Source organism: Helianthus annuus, chromosome 6 (assembly GCF_002127325.2).
Source record: "Helianthus annuus cultivar XRQ/B chromosome 6, HanXRQr2.0-SUNRISE, whole genome shotgun sequence".
Taxonomy (NCBI): Eukaryota; Viridiplantae; Streptophyta; class Magnoliopsida; order Asterales; family Asteraceae; genus Helianthus; species Helianthus annuus.
The window spans coordinates 128,408,885-128,427,441 of record NC_035438.2 but is presented as its reverse complement, the minus strand read 5'-3'; the positions used below and the strand labels follow the sequence as shown (position 1 = coordinate 128,427,441).

Genomic DNA, 18,557 nt, shown 5'->3' with positions numbered 1-18,557 from the left:
TTGGTATCAAAACAAACGGTTTTGATACCTAAAAGTAGCTTGGTTACAAAATACGCGAGAACACGCGTTCTGGCGGAAGCTACGACTCGTCACTGAGCCTAGATAACGTGGTAATCAATAGGTAGAGTCACTAGGGACTGTAACCATCGTGATTACGCTCACGTTATGAAGTTCAAACGAACTTCGCATTGACCATAAACTGGTCAAAGCAGAAAGTCAAACGCAGTTTGACTTTAACGATAAAAACGAAGGAAAAGAATGAAAGAATACTTACAAAAGGTCCTCGCAAGCTTTGATTTTCCAAGTATTCTCATGTATGAAGTGGCTAGCACTTCAACTTAGAGAAATCTCAGAAAAATCAAGTGGGTTTTGCAAGTGAATGGGTTGGGTATTTATAGGAATGCTAGAACCGTTAGGATCGTTTATCAGGAAACGAGCTTCGATCTAGTCCGTACACCTCAAGCCCACTGATTTGAATACCATGGGAGCCTTCGAACCAGCCCATAGAATGATCAAAACCATGTGCAATAGTGTGCAACAGCTGGAACAAGCTGGAAACAAGTTTCTGCTGTCTGGCACCTGCTTATGGACCGCAATACCAATACCATACGGTCCGTAAGGACCTTGCAGGTCTGATACTTTCATATTTTGGCAGAACAGGCCCCTGTGCATCCAAACTTGCTATTTGATGCATTTTTGACACGTTTAAGCCCCGTTAGCCCCATTTCAAAGCTCTAAAATGAAGTTAAAGTATAGGGAACTCAAAACATGCTCAAAAATATCTCGGATGTCGGTTCGTTTGGTCATACGGTTGCGTTGTTCGGTTAATTATCAAGCCAATCACTAAAACATAGTATTTTAATGATTACATGAATTTTTGGATGTTCGGATATATTCAGAACGTAAATTATGCGCGAAAATGCAAACTTCTGCATTTTTTGGCGCTTTTAGTCCCTATTGATCAATAAAGTTTATTTTAGCATACCGAACCCCTCAAAGCCTATTTCTAAGATATATAAAGGTTATTTAGGGTATGTTTAACTTATGATGAAGTTCCGGAATGTTCGTTACTATACAAATCGGTATAGTTTCGCAGTTTGACACAAATAGTCCCTGCGATCGAACAAACTTGATTTCAACACACCAAACCATCCAAAACTTATTTCTATGTTATGTGGAGGTTATTTAAGGTATGTTAAGCCTATTTCACTATTCCAGAGTGTTCGTTGCATTGAACTGGTTATATTTACGCATCGGCGCGCGTATAACCTTCAAGAAAGCGATTTAGAGCTTGAAATCGGAATCGAATTGAATTGAAAAATCACCAAACACAAATACACACATAATAACATCAAAACACATATAATAACACCAAAGAACATTGTTTTATTAATAATCATCATTGTTTTACATTGAACCACGATTATAGAACACAGTTGTCACAATGCAGCCACCGCGGACATCAAGGGTGAAGGAACAGTGATTTTGAAGTGGACTTCAGGGAAGGAGCTCACTTTAAGCAACGTGTTATATGTCCCAGACTTGCGCAAGAGCCTAGTCTCGGGATGGTTGCTTAATAAGTTTGGATTTCGTTTAGTTTTTGAGAGCGATCAATTTGTACTAACTAAACGAGGAATGTATGTAGGCAAGGGCTATGCCCAAAATGGTATGTTTAAATTGAATGTAATGGCAGTCAAGAAGAACATGAATAAAATTGCTACTACTTCTACTTATATGCTTGAGTTTTCTAAATCGAATAAATGACATGGTAGATTAGGTCACGTAAATTTTAATTCAATACGTCGTTTAATCAATTTAAATTGTATACCAACATTCCATATTGATTCATATTATAAATGCGAAACATGTGTAGAATCCAAACTTACAAGATCATCATCGAAATCGGTTGAACGAATAACCGAACCCCTTGATTTAATTCACACCGATATTTGTGATTTAAAAGCGGTACCCACAAGAGGTGGAAATAAGTACTTCATCACGTTTATTGATGATAGTACTAAATATTGCTATGTATATTTACTAAAAAGTAAAGATGAAGTAATAAGTAAATTTATCTTGTATAAAGCTGAGGTTGAGAATCAACTTCAAAGGAAGATAAAAGCTTTGCGAAGCGACCGAGGACGCGAATATGTTGCACCTTTTGCTGATTATGCGCAAAAAGTGGCATTGTACATGAGTGTACACCTCCTTATTCTCCACAATCAAATGGCGTGGCGGAACGAAAGAACCGCACATTGAAAGAAATGATGAACGCCATGTTGATAAGTTCTGGGGTGAGCCAGAAATGTGGGGGGAAGCTATTCTCTTGGCTAATTATCTTTTGAACAAGATACCACTCAAAAAGAGAGACGAAACTCCATATGAGTTATGGACAATGAAGAAGCTTTCATACAAATACTTGAAAGTGTGGGGGTGCCTAGCAAGGGTGATTGTACCACCTCCTAAGGCTCTTAGGATAGGACCCAAAACTGTTGATTGCATATTTATTGGGTATGCGCATCAAAGTAGTGCACATCGCTTTCTTGTACATGAGTCCAAGAATCCTGATGTACACGTAAACACTATCATGGAGGTGAATCCTAACGTTGTGTCTTACTTTGAAAATGTATTTCCTTTGAGAAGACAAACATATGCAACGTCATCAACACCTAATTTTGAAGTAGGTGAAAGCTCATCTACACCAGTTGATGAGGTAGTTCATGATAAGACACATGAACGACCTGAGGTTGAAGAAAGTGATCGTAGGCGAAGTGAAAGGCCAAGGGTTGAAAAATCCTTCGGTCCAAACTTCGTTAGCTATATGGTTGAGGGCGAGCCCAATACATATCGCGAAGCGGTTTCCTCTTCAGAAGGACCTCAATGGAAAGAAGCAATAAGGAATGAAATTGATTCTATATTGCAAAATCATACTTGGGAGTTAGTAGATCTTCCACCTGGTTGCAAACCACTTGGATATCGTTGGATATTCAAAAGGAAGATGAAAACTGATGGAAGTATTGATAAATACAAGGCTAGGTTGGTGATTAAAGGATTTAGACAAAAGAAAGGCCTAGATTACTTTGATATCTACTCGCCTGTGACGCGCATAACCTCGATTAGATTGGTTCTTACTATAGCGGCTTTAAGAAATTTGGAAGTTCACCAAATGGATGTTAAAACCGCATTTCTAAATGACGATTTAGAAGAAGAGATTTACATGGAGCAACCTGAAGGTTTCTCTGCCCCAAGTCAAGAGGGTAAAGTATGTAAACTCGTCAAGTCTTTGTATGGCTTGAAGCAAGCACCAAAACAATGGAACCAAAAGTTTGATCATGTCATGATTGACAATGGTTTCAAAATAAATGAGTGCGACAAATGTGTTTATTTCAAAGACACAAATGAAGGTTATGTGATTTTATGCCTTTATGTAGATGATATGCTTATCATTGGGAGTAATGATAAAATTATCAAAGCTACTAAAAGCATGTTGAAAGCGAGATTTGACATGAAAGACATGGGTTTAGCGGATGTGATTCTTGGAGTAAAGATAATAAGAACCCAAGATGGTCTTGTGTTAAGTCAATCTCACTATGTGGATAAAATTCTTGAAAAATTCAACTCGGGAGATACGAGTGTAGCTCGAACTCCAGTTGATACCTCCCAACATCTCAAGAAAAATAAAGGAGATGGAGTTGCTCAGTTAGAGTATTCAAGAATTATTGGCAGTCTAATGTATCTAATGATATGTACTAGACCCGACTTGGCTTACGCGGTGAGTAGGCTAAGTAGATACACCAGCAATCCGTGCGCGGATCATTGGAAAGCTATCATGAGGGTGCTTAGATACATAAGATACACAAGAGATTATGGACTGCATTATACCCAACAACCAGCAGTGATCGAAGGATACACTGATGCAAACTGGATATCGGATAATAAAGATTCCAAATCAACAAGTGGTTACATGTTTACACTTGGAGGAGCTGCTATTGCTTGGAAGTCTTCTAAGCAAACGGTCATAGTGAGATCCACAATGGAATCTGAATTTATCGCCTTGGATAAGTCAGGCGAGGAGGCGGAATGGCTACGTCAATTCGTGGAATATATTCCAAGATGGCCAAAGCCTTTGCCAGCCATATGTGTACATTGTGATAGCCAATCAGCGATTGGTAGAGCTCAAAGCTTGATGTACAATGGCATATCAAGGCATATGCGATGTAGACATAACACGGTACGACAACTACTCTCAACGGGTGTTATCACAATTGATTATGTGAGATCAAAGGATAACATTGCAGACCCGTTTACAAAAGGCTTAAGCAGAGAGTTAGTAGAAACATCGTCAAGAGGAATGGGACTAAAGCCCGTGATAAATGGGAATATGAGGGAAACCTAACTTAGTTGACTGGAGATCCCAAGATCTAAGTTCAATAGGACAACTTAATCATATTACCAAAAACGGAGTCACTGTGGGGGAGTACCCCAAACTAAATAAAAGGGAGTTATATATACTTCCTAGTCCATTCCAATCAGTGACATGAAGTGAGGTTAAGCATGTTAAGGTTAAGGATTTTGAGTAAATCCAAATTAACCATGATGCTTTTAATGATTCAGAGGAATCACCTATGTTAGAGAGAAGTGGGGTCGCTTCAAATGGATTTGTGGGGTGCGCAAATCCTAGAGCTCTCGCAGAACCAGACTAGTGTTCCAGGACCATAATAGGACACGACAATGAGGGGTTAGCCAAACCAGGGAGAGTATTGTGTGAAGTGTATTGTCGTTTACACAAATGGGGATATGTTCAAGGATATCGCGTCTACAAACCGCTAGTAAGCTAAGTATGCTTCACAAAAGAAGGTTCAAAGGCATCAACTTACCTATCTTGCAATACTCAACTGTCGAAGTTTATCGTTGAAAAGTGTAAGGAAAAGATCGATTTCCATACATGTGGGGGATTGTTCGAAATTTGATGAAAATAACATTTTTCATGTGGGGGATTGTTGGAAAAATAGGTGAAAATAGAATTTTTCACAAATATAGGAAAATGATTTTTTCCTAATTTGGACTAGAAATAAATATAATAAAATGAGCGGGTTTTATATATTTATTTGTGGGTTTGTATTCTATGTTGGAAGAGCTTAGAAACGAACTAAACCATGTCCAAAACGGAGCTAAGATGAATGAGATATCGTTACTCAAAGTTGGGTGTTTGAAACATTGAATGCTGAAACAAAAGGGAAAGTAGCGCCTTGTCACACATCAGAGGAGAGATGGAACTTAAATGGATATTTAAGTGGGAACTCTCCACCCTTATTGTTTCATGGAAGCACACACTAAGTGTCCTCGCGAAGGGTGCGGAGCACCCTAACTCGCACTCGCACTCGCACACGCTCGCGCGCGCGTGTGGCGTGGGCGATGTGGCGCTTTGATGTCGCACTTTGCACTTCGCACGCTCGCATCGCCGCGAGCAACTTGAGAGCCGCCTTTGTATTTTTGACCACGTGCGCGTGGTGGATCACAGGGGCTGCAATGACCAAGTGGTTGTAGTGGCGTGTGGGTTCGAGGCGCGTGACGTGGCAGTCTGTGCGCGAGTACACGAAGGCGCGCGGTTGCGCATGGTGCATGGGTCCTGTTGTGGCGTGCGCGGCGCACCAGAGTGAGCCAAAACGGCGCGACTGTGTGGCGTGCTCGTATAGGCTCACAGGTGACGTGGCGCACGCGCGCATGGCAGTGAGCCAGATGAGCGTGCAGACCTGCGCGCGCACACCAGTGTGTCTTGAATGACAGTGCAGTTACAGTTCAACTTCGAAACTGACGAGTTAATGGTCTTTGACTGAGAATTAAATGACGTATTAAATTGCATTGAAGACGTTTAATGCAATTTAAACCTCTCTTTATTTCCTTTTTGACTGTTTCGACTTAGGAGCTGTATAAATACAGCTCCATACCCAGCTACAGAGGACACCAGAAACACAACTGCACCTACAACTCTCTCTACATTCTTCTGATCTTTTTCTTGCAGCTTTCAAGGTAGACATCGGGTTCCTGTGCTAATTCCGGCAGTATTTCTGCTCCGGCTGTTGTACCCTGGGAAACAAAACGAGTACTCTTGAGAGACTCGGAATTTGTTTTAAGGGAAGCGTGTGAACACGTGCCTCAGCCACTCTGCATCTACACCTTTCTTGTATTTTAATTTATTTCAGTTGTATTCGTACTAGTAATTTTTAGCTTTCTTATTTCTATATTGTAATCGATTTAATAAAATTTGTTTATTTTTATTTAATTAAGCGAACGATTCCTACATACACTTATTCTTATAGCTACATTGTATTTCTTAGATAATATTGTAACTTTTTAATCATAAGACAAGTTGAGTTTATATATTATTACAAAAATGTAGAGAATGTGGCCGGCCCTGAGAATTCATGTACCCTGTTCGAGCTCGAAAAAACGTGCCCTTAGGCCTTAACGAAATTGGGTATTAGGCTCACTAAATGTCTAAACCTAATGCAAATGAGCTAATAACTAATCTAAACCATAAAACTAATTTTGTAAGTAGGCCTATGTTAGTGTTTGTACGGGTATACCCTATTAATTTATTTAATTATACATATACATATCGGAGTTTTTTAAAAAATAGCGTGCCCTTCGAAATATCGGGTCCTGGCCGGTAGTCCTCCCCACCCACCTTCAGTGCCGGCCATACTGAATGTATGATATCGGAGCTAGGAGGGTATTGGTGATGGGCACCGGCTCAATGGGATGTGTACCAGCAGAGTTGGCTCAACGTAGTAGAGCCGGGGAATGCTCAACGGAGTTGCAACGAGCAACAGACTTGTTCAACCCTCAGCTTAACAATATGTTGAAAAGTTTTAATGACGAAAAGGGAGATCATGTTTTTATAGCCGCTAATACGATGAAAATGCACATGGATTTCATATCAAATCCTCGAGCTTACCATACAATTATCTTCTTTCTTATGTTAGATTAACTATTTTTTTTTTCTTTTTACTCATATTGTGAGTTATGGAGTAGGATCAAATACAAACCACATTTCGTATACAAACTGTAAGAACCATTTAAAAAGTGACATGTAGCATCCAACCAATTATAGAGAAATGGTAAAATGATAATCTAAATAATATCATTTATCTTGAATTTTTTATAATTATGTTAACAAGCAATGAATTCTTTATTTGGATCTTTCTTTTGTTTTCAATGTGCTAATAAAGTGCTGATATCATTTCATGTATGTGCTAAAATCAATTATCTTGATTAATTTTCATGTGCTAATATAACTTAAAAGTGCTACCTATTATGTATGTATTGTTTTAGTATGTGTTAATTTAACTTTTTTTAAGTGCTAGGATCTGTTCTTACGGTTTATGTGATAAATATGGTTTGTACCGGAACACTTAATTATGTATACGTGTGTGCATTGTCATTTTTGAACATGCCTTACACACGTGTGTAGAGAAAAAGTGGTGTTTAACAATAACCAATTTCAAATATAGAGACAAGCATTTATGTAATTGTGTAATCATCTTCATTAATTCCTCTCTCCCGCTATATCTTAAAATGCATAATTTATAAGTGTTTATTCAGTTATACATATATAGGTTCTCATGGTTATCCACCTAAAATTAGTTATGCATATTAAACATTTTTTGGGATGTGGATGTAAAATCATGGTTATCCACCTAAAATTAGTTATGCATATTAAACATTTTTTGGGATGTGGATGTTAAAATTTGATAAGTTGGGTAGCAACTCAAACACTATAAATAAATTAAAAAAAATAAAATATTGGAAAAATTGAATTTTTTAGGGTTTTTGGTAAAAGAAATTGAATGTGTTGATGTGAAGTGTTGGGTCCATTTTCTAGCTTAAACTCATTAATGATGTATTATATATTATTTCTAAGCATACAATCTGACTCGTTTTCTTCACATCAAAGTATTTTATTTACCTGTTTATTAATTGGCAAAAAGAGAGAGAGAAAGTGTATCAATCCAACTGATCCATGTTTATGCTCAATCTATCAAGATACACATGTGAATAGCATCTTAATCTAGTGACATCATGTATATATCCGTAATAAATGATGCATGTTTAAATCTCAGAAAAGAGTAATTAGGTAAACTTTAGAAGTAGTTTTGTAGAGATTTGTTCACCATTAAAAATAAGGTTGTTCGGTATAGGGGGCGTCCTTGGGCCGTCGTGGGGCGGCGCCGCCCCGGAACACCATTTCCATGGGTGCGTGGTCGTCGTGACCGTCTTCCCGAAGACGTTGAGGCCGGGCCTCCCCCTTCTCACACACACACATATATATACAACACACACACACACACAAATATATATATATATATATATATAGGCACATCCTCCATTTCCCAAGGTACATCCTTGGAGGGGCATCCTCCTTGGATGTTGACGTGACGCTGAGATGGAGGGGCATCCTCCAAAGACTTCACTCCTCCCAAACCGAGTAGCCTAATATTAAAGAACAAGATATATTAGTTATTACCTGTCATGGCATTCCACAACAATCTGTTTAATAACATTTTAGTTTCTAACAACAAAACAAGTCATAATTAAATAGGTATATATAAAGAAATTAGGTTCGTTGACGTCGTGTGTTACGGCGAAACGAAGCAAATGACAATGTAAAATAATTGTTATTTGAAACTGAAGCATGTTGTTTAAAGAATATCAAACTAGCTGAAAAACGAAAATATGATTTAAGGAGAAAAAATAAATTAAAAAAATAAAAAATAAATAAAAAAGATAATATGGTTTTACAAAAGTAAAATAATAATATAAAAATATGTTAAACTTAAAAGTGAATATACTATTATAATATTAAATAATAGAATATTAAAAAGTTATATATTATTATAAAAATAAAGTTACTGTTTGTGAAGAAAATAAATTTAAAAAATAAATAATACTAGTAAATGAAAAAGGAAAGTATGGTTTTGCAAAAGTAAAATAATAATATAAAAATATGTCAAATTAAAAGTGAATATACTATTATAATATTAAATAATATAATAATAAAAAGCTATAGATTATTATAAAAACCAATTTGAGCGTTCGTTAGAAATCATCATCATACTCAGTAAATCCCACCAATAGCAAAGCTAAGGTAGGGTCTGAGGAGGGTAGAGGTAGACAGCCGTACCTCTACCCCGTAGGAATAGAGAGGCTGCTTCCAGTGAGACCCCCGGCTCGATTGTAGTTTTGTATCAAGCCTTGGACCTAAGACACTTAACACTCAACAATCAGGACAAAGGCCGATTAGTGCATGTACCCTTTTGTATTTCGGCTATCAACGCCACCACATGATGCATGATTAACCATCCCCCTCTTTTAACGTTATTTTCACGAAATCAGTAAAATAAAGTTAAAATTAGTACACTTTCACTTTTGCCCCCCGAGCGTCCACACATATATACATTATATGTGCATACCGCAAGTGGGGCTTAACCAAAACTTCGACCCTTCTTTCTAAATGGAGGTGGCCAGGGCACCTCATCTTGTCATTTCGTCCTTGCTCATTCCCGTTAGGCCGAAGTCTTTGGCCTTTTCTTCTCCACGTCCGCTCACGCTTCGCTGACCTATCGCGTGGTAAAGAGAAAAAAGTACGAAAGAATAGTAAACGGAGCACACCGCAGAAAGATTCTAAATATGAGAAATCCCCTTTTTTTCGATAAGAAGGAAATGAAGAACGGGAACGAAACGAAAGAAGGCCTTTCTAGCTCTAGTTTCGGATGAGCTTCTCCCAAGGATGTCTGGTGTAACACCCCAAAAATGAAAAACACGATAAATAATAATAAACTTAATATGATTGAGGATTTATGGTAATATGGTAGTTAAATGTGGGTTTAAAGATTTAGAGTTACTATTAACAAACTTCAAGGGGGAAATATGAAAATTATCAAATTAGTGAGGTTTAGTTGTGACTAAACCACAAAAACACACACTGTACGTGTGTGGATCGATCAGGAGCAAAGGAAAACAAGGGTTTACCCTTGTTCTCACCAAATTCACCAAATTGACAAGGAAAAATCGATGCTTAACAGTTGCATGTAGTAAAATTTCGATCATCTACCCATACCCGGTGAAGTGGTAAGTCGAATTTCTGGATTTGGTGAATTGTAGAAAAAAAAGGGTTTCGACCCAATCATGAATTCGTGATATGATTGTGTTGTTTAGATGTTAAGGAGACTCCCTAGAGTAGAAATCATGCTCGATTTTGGTTAAATGAAAGAAAACTCTATAAACCCACCTTGTGAAATTGTGTTATGAATAGGAAGTTTAAAGGGATTATGATTATAGGTAATTCTGATATATAATTCAGCTTGTAATACCTGAATGCTAGATAAATCGATGTATACTAAAGGAATTGTAAGAACTAGTGTGATTAGTGATGACAAATAGGATGAAATAGCAAAGCCATGCTTTAAATGCTTGTACCTTATGCTTTATTAATGTAACGCACACTAGGTGTTCGATGAAATGCTTGAAAGAATAATTATGTGTAAATTTGAAACATGAAGGAATGAAAGTGGGGTACTAAAGGAATGAATGAATGTATTGATATAGGTGCGAAGGAAGAAGGTTCAAACTCTAAGAAATCGGAAGGATCACAAGACCGAGGTATGTTTCGTTGCATACAAAACTTTACTTAAATTTTGTTAGTAATTGTGTTGAACAATTCGTGTTATAATGATTATCCCTTGTTATAATGATTACGGTGTTTAGTAAATAAATAGCAAATCCCTTGCGGATTTGGCTAAGCTAATGAAGGTTATGCTAAGATAAGCAAATCGACCAGTTCGAGTAACTAGGTCGAGTAAAGATATGATACCATCCGTTTTGAACGGGTGGCCTTGAAAGCAAAAGCGAATGTATGAAGTTCAATCCGTTATACGGATAGAACAAAAGGTTATGTTGAAAGCAATTAACCCGATGATACCGGGTCGAAAGCGGTATGCTTGAATCTCATTATGAGAATATATGCCATTACCCATTTAATTGGGTAATCGAATGCGTAAAAGAAATGAAAATATGTAAGCGAATGGAACTAAAATGTTAGTATTGTAAACGGATTAGATATTATGACTAACTTTTAAAAGCTTTGTTGTGAATGTAGGTAAATACTCAATTTAGGCGACTTGGAGAATTGGAGCGAGCACATGTTCATGATATGTCATACCAAACACTTCCGCTAGTTGCACTTATGTTTTGGGTCAAATTTCCATTTTGTACAACTTGTTAGTAGTCGTATATTTTAAACCTTGTTGCCTTTGTTTTCGGTAGTATTATGTCAAACGGATCGTAGGATGTTAATTAGTTTGATTATGTTCAAAACAGGGGCATGCTCGTTTTATGGACGGGTCACGCCCAAATTTTGTAAAAATGATGCATCAAGTTGGTACTTTTGATGTCTTTAAGTTACTCTTGTAAGACATTCTATAATTACGCAAAAAAAACGGACGTTTCAAGTTGGTATCAGAGTCTAGGTTTGAGGGATTCGAGTAAGAGTAATAGTGCTTGAACTCAAACCGACGGCTCACGCAAAAGTGTCCTCGCTCCGAGATCGCCAATGAGGTAAAACTTTAAGTTTTTGTTTAATACAAGTATGTATAGTGTGTTTATGATAAATATTTAAGTTAAGTATGGGAAATAGTAATAATGGGAGTTAAACATTGGGTTATATCAGATCTGGCGTCGCACACAGTTGTGTCGTTAAGTGACACAGCTGTGTGGACCATTAATGCTTGTTCCTGAAATCAGGGTGTGTAGCAAGGCTGACACAGCTGTGTGACATTGCACTCAGACAATCAACACAGCTGTGTCTGGGCAAAATTTTCAGCGATTCAACAAAGGAAGGGCCGTCGCCGATGGGCGATGATGCCGTCGCCGACGCCCTCATGCTTGCCAACGGCCTATTTTCCTGTCTACGGACTTTTGTGGGCGACGCACGTTTACAAAGCCCGTCGCCGACGGGGTGTAAAGCCGTCGCCGACGGCCAGCGGAAATCAAATCCGCTGAAACTTTTGTTTTGTTTTCGTATTTTGAGTTTCTAAATTGTTTAAAAGCTTAATGAATGTTCGTGTAAGATCTATATAAGGCCTAGTACGATATATGTGACCACGATTAGTGGATAAGATAGACGGAATTATGAAAATTTGAAAGTAATGTATCGAATGACACGAAAGAATGATGAAAGCTGAAAAAGCGAGTAAGTTTTAAAATATAAGAATGCGAATGAAGTAATTATGGACTAATGAACTATGATGTATTGAAGCTTATGAATTATGATTTAAGTTTTCATACTTCTCAGAAATGCCCCTTTTATGTTCCTGTCAAGTTATAAGAAGATATAATAAGTTATGTAAAGTTATGTAGATCGTCGGCGATAAAGTAAAATTTATAAAAGTCGAATGTAACATATGGAATGGCATAAAATGAATGACGAATGTATAAAGTGGAGTTGGAATTCGCATGAAAATTTGGATGAAAGTATGCTTTAATAGAATTACGCATTAGAAACTTGTACCTTGTACATGAATGGTGTGATGCTTATGTGTATTTAATGATTTGTTTTGTTATGGTTAAGAGGCGAATCTGTGCTAAATGTGAATCATATATGTGAATCATATGAGCTTATCAGTAAAGGATATGTTGGAATTATGATATATAGTTACCTTGAATGATAATTGCTAATTCTAGAATAATGAAACATTAGCATGTAAAAATACGTGTATATGAATGTATATGTGTATCGTTTAGAGGATCACGTAAATCATATATATCATACAATACGAGTATGAAATACGTAGGATATTAATATTATGGACTACCATATTTAGATGGATACATGTTCAAAAGTTTAAAGTGTGTAAGCAAGATAGTTGACTTTCTAAAAGTCAACAGTATAGGAATATTATAAAACGGCCATTAGACTCAAGTGTTAAAGTAAAGAGTTAATGTGTTATGTATTCAATGATTTATGTGTTATGCTTGATGATAGTTTAGATGTATGGATTGGAAATGAGATAACTATTAATAAATGTCTCATTTATACGAAATTTAACGAACGAAAGTCAATTAACGTGTGAATAGTTGTGTGTATGCTCACATAAGCTAACGATGTTACGAACGTAATAATATGTAAGGATGGAAATCTTGTCAATTGACTCAAGCATGGATGGCAAACAGGGTAAGAGGAACCGATGAAGCAAGCATGAACATGGACGCTAAAGGTAAGTGATTTCGCCATCACTTCAAATTTATCCACATGAAGGTGTATGCGTATTCGAACAGTCGAAAATTAAAGAGAAACGTATAAATAAATGAGAAATGTTAAGATAGGTTTTGGTTGAAATGGTTGGCTTATGTTAAACCGGTAGGACCTCATTATAGGGTTAAACCGGTCATAGATTCTAGTTGAGAAGTTTTAAGGCGGAAATGAGAGCTTGGTAATGTTAATGAAAGATATGGAGAGAATGTTAGATGAGGTACTAGCTAAAGACGTGTTGTAAATATGTTGAACTGAAAGAAAGTACAACGCGTGATACATTACTTATATACAATAGGTACTAAGTGACGAATAACTTTAAAAGGTCAAATCATAGAAAGTCAGTAAATAATAATTATTTACAAATTTTGGAAATATTACGTAAGAAACGCAACGTGTAATGTAGGATACTCATTAGTAAGGGACATGCTAGAGAACGTAGGTGAATTAACACCAAATACGGTGAACGAACAAATGGAAATGATATATTAAGAGATGGTCATGAATTGACCGAAGCTAGAGAAAAACACGAGAATCATCTCATTTATGTCCGGTCAAGCTAGCAAAAAGGGGTCTAACGATTCTTAAAGGATTGGATCAATATAAGAAAGAAGGATAAGAATGAAAAGTTTAAGCTTACGATTGAATGTGAATCAAATTTAAGAAAGAATGGTGGGAACACCACTAGAAATAGGATGTAGAGTGTGGCGTAGAGACGCACTACATGAATTAGGACATGGAATTAGTGCTAGGACCCAACACTTGAAGTTGAATGTAGAAGATTAATACGAAAATATATCATAAGAAATGTCATGGTAAATGATACGACAGAAGAACGTAAGGTACGGATGAAAATATTAGAATATGAGAAATGGATTCAAACTAGTAAAAGTGAAAAGTAATAATTTAAAAGTTCGAATCCGTAAGTGAAGACGTATTAAAGAAGTGAGAATAAAAACTAAGTACCAAACTCAAATAAAGTTATACGGGTCAAAGGACGATCGCCATTTGAAGCCGGTATTTAATGTTCGGTTTGTCAAGTTTATTACTTATAGGTGAGCATAATGTATGGGCATGCTTTGTCACAATTTGGAAAGCATTACCCGTCGTAAAGTATAAATAACGAGTCAAGGGTTTTGACCCGCGCCAGGTACGTATAAAAGATTATATTTTTAATAGGATCTTAGGGCTCGACTAGAGAATGATGTGTCAAAATAGGATAACTGATACCCATATGTAAGAATGCATTAACAATTAGACTTCCGAAAAGTCAAACGAAATAAATGAAGCCCTTGCAATTATGTAAGTATAAGGTACGAACGTGTACCTCGATGCGACCACAATAGGTAAGGGGGTGTTAGTCTGACCTTGAAAGGTCAAACTGCGAAAGTTGGAGAAATAACCAATAAAAAGAAAGGATTGTATGTAAGAAATGGAATGTATGATATGTTTAGCATGTACGTAAGAAAATTTTGAAAGATACAATAGGCGAACAAACACCCTGTAGGACACAATTATGAAAGGTTATGTGCTAATTATTTATTTATAGATAAATATGATGGAATTCTTAGTGAAATAATAGTATTGAAGCTAGTGGGAGGATGCCCATGAATGAGAGCATATTTCATGAATAAATGAGACCAATTCTGGCATGGAAGGTACATATAAAGAAGCGGATCGATCCGGCACATGGATAACCGACTTATACGTTGAAAGCGAGGTTAGTAAAATGTTTATTTCTTGGTTAATGATTAAGAATCCGTAGATTTATTTGTAAATGTGAACAAAATGAATGGTTGAATAATTATGGTATGCTATACAGTGATCGACCTGTACTGGTCAGCGTGAGAAGGTATGAATGACATTAAGAGGGAGAATTAAAGGCCTTAAATTAAAGTTTGAGCTGAATTGGTTAAACGCTAGTATGGTGCTCGTACACAACATACCTAGTTGTTATCATAAGTAGTTCATGCAAGCAGCTAATAATAAAGTGTGCGAAGGATTAAATTCAAGGCTAAAACTCAAACTTGTAATTAGTTCAAGTGACGGTCGTAACCGTAGAATGATGCCTTATACTCGTATTAAGTATGAAAAAGTGATTAGGAAGTGGGAAGTTTTGTATTAGTACCACTAAGTCATTAAATGTCTATAGTATACGTATAATGTTGTGCTAAGCCCTCATATGAGCAAGAAAGTAATTGGAAGAACGTTAGTAATGGAATGATGGGGTTGCTTATAATTACAATAATGAATTATGTCGTGCATGATTCGTGTGCGGAATAAAATAAATCGATTTACTTATATTAGTAAATGTATGAATATGTTACGCTTATTTAGAAAGATAGAAACAAGCCGTAAGCATAAGCTTGTACGACCAATAGTATACATTGGAATAAATTCCAATGAACGAATCGCTAGTGATGATGTATGCTAGGAACTGGCATTATAAACTGAAAACGACACTAATAAGAGCCCTGGATCAGATTCTGACTTATAGGTGATTATGAAAGTAATTTACTTGATTTAAGAACGAAGGGACAAGGCGTACAAAGACATTTATGCAGGAATGAAACTCTTGCCAAGATCTCGAATGCATCTATTTTATAATAAGCATCGTGAATGAAAAGACGAAAAAGTAAGAGTAGAATTGGCTTAGTTGGAATGAGAAAGGTTTCGGGGACGACACCTCGTTTAAGAGGGGTAGACTTGTAACACCCCAAAAATGAAAAACACGATAAATAATAATAAACTTAATATGATTGACGATTTATGGTAATATGGTAGTTAAATGTGGGTTTTAAGATTTAGAGTTACTATTAACAAACTTCAAGGGGGAAATATGAAAACTATCAAATTAGTGAGGTTTAGTTGTGACTAAACCACAAAAACACCACTGTACGTGTGTGGATCGATCAGGAGCAAAGGAAAACAAGGGTTTACCCTTGTTCTCACCAAATTCACCAAATTGACAAGGAAAAATCGCTGCTTAACAGTTGCATATAGTAAAATTTCGATCATCTACCCATACCCGGTGAAGTGGTAAGTCGAATTTCTGGATTTGGTGAATTATAGAAAAAAAAGGGTTTCGACCCAATCATGAATTCGTGATACGATTGTGTTGTTTAGATGTTAAGGAGACTCCCTAGAGTAGAAATAATGCTCGATTTTGGTTAAATGAAAGAAAACTCTATAAACCCACCTTGTGAAATTGTGTTATGAATAAGAAGATCAAAGGGATTATGATTATAGGTAATTCTGATATATAATTCAGCTTGTAATACCTGAATGCTAGATAAATCGATGTATACTAAAGGAATTGTAAGAACTAGTGTGATTAGTGATGACAAATAGGATGAAATAGCAAAGCCATGCTTTAAATGCTTGTACCTTATGCTTTATTAATGTAACGCACACTAGGTGTTCGATGAAATGCTTGAAAGAATAATTATGTGTAAATTTGAAACATGAAGGAGTGAAAGTGGGGTACTAAAGGAATGAATGAATGTATTGATATAGGTGCGAAGGAAGAAGGTTCAAACTCTAAGAAATCGGAAGGATCACAAGACCAAGGTATGTTTCGTTACATACAAAACTTTACTTAAATTTTGTTAGTAATTGTGTCGAACAATTCGTGTTATAATGATTATCCCTTGTTATAATGATTACAGTGTTTAGTAAATAAATAGCAAATCCCTTGCGGATTTGGCTAAGCTAATGAAGGTTATGCTAAGATAAGCAAATCGACCGGTTCGAGTAACTAGGTCGAGTAAAGATATGATACCATCCGTTTTGAACGGGTGGCCTTGAAAGCAAAAGCGAATGTATGAAGTTCAATCCGTTATACGGATAGAGCGAAAGGTTATGTTGAAAGCAATTAACCCGATGATACCGGGTCGAAAGCGGTATGCTTGAATCTCATTATGAGAATATATGCCATTACCCATTTAATTGGGTAATCGAATGCGTAAAAGAAATGAAAATATGTAAACGAATGGAACTAAAATGTTAGTATTGTAAACGGATTAGATATTATGACTAACTTTTAAAAGCTTTGTTGTGAATGTAGGTAAATACTCAATTTAGGCGACTTGGAGAATTGGAGCGAGCACATGTTCATGATATGTCATACCAAACGCTTCCGCTAGTTGCACTTATGTTTTGGGTCAAATTTCCATTTTGTACAACTTGTTAGTAGTCGTATATTTTAAACCTTGTTGCCTTTGTTTTCGGTAGTATTATGTCAAACGAATCGTAGGATGTTAATTAGTTTGATTATGTTCAAAACAGGGGCATGCTCGTTTTATGGACGGGTCATGCCCAAATTTTGTAAAAATGATGCATCAAGTTGGTACTTTTGATGTCTTTAAGTTACTCTTGTAAGACATTCTATAATTACGCAAAAAAAAAAAAACGGACGTTTCATCTGGTAATAGAATAGGTTGGCTCGCTATAATGAAGACTCCACATATATATATATATATATATGTTAAGAATTGCGCTAAAATAAGAATCACCTCGAGTTGTAAGAACCGTGAGAACTTTTTGATCCGGGGCGAGGTGGACCAAATTTTTTTTTCATAAACGTAGATGCGTGTATTATAAACACATTTGTAAAAAAAAAATTTAAAATGTCGTGTGTGTAGTTTTGAGCACCACAAGTTTGTGTTTACGGGTACCGTAAATTTTCCGGTAAGATTTACGGTACCCGTAAACACAAACTTGTGGTGCTGAAAACTACACACACGACATTTTTTTTTTTTTTGAATTTTTTACAAATGTGTTTATAATACACGCATCTACGTTTATGAAACAAAATTTTGGTCCACCTCGCCCCGTACGGTGTAGTTCTCACGGTTCTTACAACTGGAGGTGGTTCTCATTTTAGCGGTCCCCTATATATTAATATATATATATATAGGATTAGGATCAAGAGTGAACAACTTCATGAGAGTGAACTAAGTGAACTAATCTTGGCCCTTGATCATCTTTTAGATTAAAAGGGTAAGATTGACATTACCCAAGTATGTTTAATTAAAATCCCTTAATTTTCTCATCTCTTAACTCTCTTTCTCTCTCTCTCTCTCTCTCTCTCTCTCTCATTTTTAATTATTTCTCCATTATTTCTTTATCCGTAGATTTTTTTTTATTTTAACTTGAATATTGTTTTTCTTTTGTTATCCATATATATAGATATCATAATACATTGTTTTTAACTTTTTATAATTTTCAATAAACATTAAAAAATTTC

The 18,557-nt window shown here is 36.2% G+C and overlaps 2 long non-coding RNA genes and 1 pseudogene across 3 annotated transcripts; all 3 read left to right on the top strand.

Moving 5' to 3' along the window:
- Positions 1-18,557, top strand: part of LOC110902288 — a 128,852-nt pseudogene that overhangs the window by 108,274 nt on the left and 2,021 nt on the right.
- On the top strand, positions 10,004-11,391 carry LOC110900242. Of its 2 annotated transcripts, none has more exons than XR_002570864.2 (3): positions 10,004-10,131; positions 10,609-10,662; positions 11,159-11,391. It is a non-coding gene; the product is annotated as an uncharacterized LOC110900242 (long non-coding RNA). The 2 variants fall into 2 exon arrangements; XR_002570865.2 differs by having other exon boundaries at positions 10,563-10,662.
- On the top strand, positions 16,245-17,680 carry LOC110900243. The gene is made up of 3 exons (XR_002570866.2): positions 16,245-16,348; positions 16,826-16,879; positions 17,376-17,680. It is a non-coding gene; the product is annotated as an uncharacterized LOC110900243 (long non-coding RNA).